General features: G+C 37.7%; 1 non-coding gene across 1 annotated transcript; it reads left to right on the forward strand.

The window, feature by feature from the left end:
* Positions 1-247: 247 nt before the first annotated feature.
* Positions 248-320, forward strand: Trnar-ccu (transfer RNA arginine (anticodon CCU)). The gene has a single exon. It is a non-coding gene; the product is annotated as a tRNA-Arg (tRNA).
* The last annotated feature ends 2,877 nt before the right edge of the window (positions 321-3,197 follow it).

The following is a 3,197-nucleotide window of genomic DNA, read 5'->3' on the forward strand; positions in this document are numbered from 1 at the left end:
TCATTAAAATTATATCGTTCTAGTATCATCGTTGCTCTTGAATACGAAGTAAAATATGAAAATATTTGAGGACCTTATAGATTCTCTTTCCAATGTATATATAAAAAACCCAGTAAATTTGCAACGAGCGTATTTCGTGTACACAGTTGTTAATTATAATGTTAAACATTGACATTTCATCGTAGAATGAATTTTTGCCCGATGATAAGACACAGACAGATCAAAATATGTTTTCAAAGCCTTCAACGCCTCCGTGGCCTAATGGATAAGGCACCGGCCTCCTAAGCCGGGGATTGCGGGTTCGAGTCCCGCCGGAGGTGGGAATATATTTTGGTGCAGGTGTATTTTAGAAGCTTGCTTCAGTGATAGTTCTGATCATTTTCTCCATTAAGATTCATACCTGTAAATTGGAATAGAGCTGCAACCACAGTCAAGGGACATTCTTGTGGAAAATATGTTTCTAAAATTATATTATCCGTACGTAAGATAATCATCGAAATTGTCAATGTTGAAAAAAAAAAAAACAACAGAGAAAGATATACCAACAACTTAATTTGGTTTTATTTCAACGAAAGATTTTTGAGCTTTAAAGAGCAAACTAAGAAATAGCCAAATCAAATAGGGATTGTTCACTTGTCCAAAGTCGATGCTAGTACTGGTAATTCGGCATGATCATCAATTTATATTATGCATGCAAACCATACATTTGCAAGCCAAACATTGACGTTTCTGTTTTTGCCACTGGAATCACAGGCTTATTTACAATAAGGTAGCTTTCGAACAACTGTAGTTATATAGGCCACTTGGGCCTCAAAAGCGTTTTTATAGAAATAGTACCCCGAAATGTATGACCTCAAACGGCAAATTAACATGGGTGACGTCACGGAACTGATATGTAAAGCAATTAATAAAAAATCAGCACAAAACATGTTTCTCAAAACGTATGAGAGCATTGTTTTTGTAAAAATATTGGGTATGAACGGCCTGTCAAATTTAAAATTCTGCAGGGCTTTTATTGTGGAAAAGGAATCTGGAAAGATGATATAATTTGTTTTTATTTATTGGTTTCAATATAGCTCAAAACTTCGTACCGCTGCAGTGGCCTAGTGATTAGAGCGGCCGCCTCAGATGCGGGAGGTCGCGGTTTCGATCTGAGTCATTCCAGAGACTTATTAAAATGTTGTTCGAGTTTCCTCTGACCCGTGCCACCCCAATATTTTGATATTTGGACGTTTATGTTGGGGTGTAGGGTCAGAGTCCATTCCTCCATTCCCTGCCTAAAAGTTGGAATTCGCAGACAGCATTTGGTGTTGTCATGGTGTAGCGGCTTACTAGCCAGCCCAGACTTGAACGATCTTTCATCAAAATATACCTGCCTGAAATCGATAGGAATATGATTTATGTTCTCATAAATTGCGATCATAGCATTCGTTATGTTTTTAATCCGCTGACAGACGTGACTACACAACTCTTGCACCCTACATGTCAATGATATCAAAGGTCATACAGTCAAGTGATAACAACAATACACCAATTGTAGTGTTGCTGTAGGAAAACAAATCGAACATATAAATGAAAGTCACGTAATATTTATAAAAAAAATGAAAGAAAAAAAGCATAAACATCTCAAAATATTTATTTTGAAAACAACGACCGAAAATCTGTAAATGTTTCAGCAATTTGAAGAAAATCAGATTCTTTACGCAGAGAGCACATGTCACTGTGGTTGTCATGTGACACCAACAAACACATCGCTAACACGTGATCGGCACTTCTTGAGAATGTTAATCTCGTCCCTGCTGCGATACCGACAGGTGTCTGGCTGTTGTTCTCAGAATAAATGTATTGAGAATTAAGTGTGCATTATATTTATTTACACACATTAATTGACTTCTACATAATATGTCCAAGTTCTATGTATAACAACTTCGAAAATTTGCTTATTGTCGAAATCACGTGACTATATGACCGCTGATGTCATTAACATGTAGGTTGCGAGATTTGCATAGTCATATGACTCGGAATGCAAATGGCAGATCCAGGTCAAATTTCAGCAACAACGTACTTTCGTCACGTCTGTCAGCGGATTAAAGACATGACGAATGCTATGTTCACGAGTTTTGAGAAAATTAATCATATTCCTATCGATTTCATGCAGGTATATCTCGACGAAAGGTCGTTCAAGTTTGCTGCTCCGGCTAGTAAGCGGTTACCACATGCCGACCCCAAATTATGTAGGCGAATTCCAACTTTTCGACAGAGAATGGACTCAGACCCTACACCCCAACATAAATGTCCAAATATCAAAAATGGCGTGACAAGGGTCAGAGGAAACTAATAAAAATAGTACTAGCAGCTGCCTCGGATGTCGCTCAGCATTAAGAGGTTATTGTCAGGAATAGTATTCCTGGCGTCAGGATAATGTGACTGGGTGGGACATCATGCTATGTGCATGCGGCATGATGCCCCAGTACTAGACATCACTATAAGCTGTCACACTACCGATATCGTAACGGTATGACTGAGAAATTATTAAAGCTACGTTAAAATTCCAAATCACACCCACCCACACACTCAAAGCTTAGTGTATGACTGTAGATTCTACACTAATAAGTGTGGCTTTATCCGGTAAGCGGCTATTGATGATGACATTGCTTGTCACTGGCAGCTACAACTTTTGTTTACGTCTTTCTAACTGTCTGAATATATGGACATATGGGTACAATGATAGGCTCTGAATTCGATGAATTTACTCTGAAAAGGATATGAATTGTTGAAGACTTTATGAATTCTCACAAGTCAAAAAAAAAAAAAAAAATTTGAATGTTTTGATAATCTCGGTGCTGATTTGGGAAATTAAGAGTTAACAATACTTTTCAATGTTGCATTTTGCTGTTTGAAAGAGAAGACGAATCCGTTCGTAAAAAGATGGAACAAAATTTGATTTCGGAACGTAGAAATTTGATATATGGAACTAAATGCTACATATGCGGGTATATCTGGATTGGAAGATAGTTTGGTAGCATACTGAAGGATCAGTTTCATTCGTCTGAGATATAGTGATAGCTCATTTGCCTGATAATAGAGGAATTCGGAAAAGGAAGTTTTAAGTGTATATAGCCAGAGTCAAAGTCCCTGACTGTGTATCGGACCAAGGATTTGAACGTGGGATAAATAACCTGATCCGTACACACACG

Source organism: Sinohyriopsis cumingii, chromosome 2, assembly GCF_028554795.1.
Source record: "Sinohyriopsis cumingii isolate HCF-2022 chromosome 2, ASM2855479v2, whole genome shotgun sequence".
NCBI lineage: Eukaryota > Metazoa > Mollusca > Bivalvia > Unionida > Unionidae > Sinohyriopsis > Sinohyriopsis cumingii.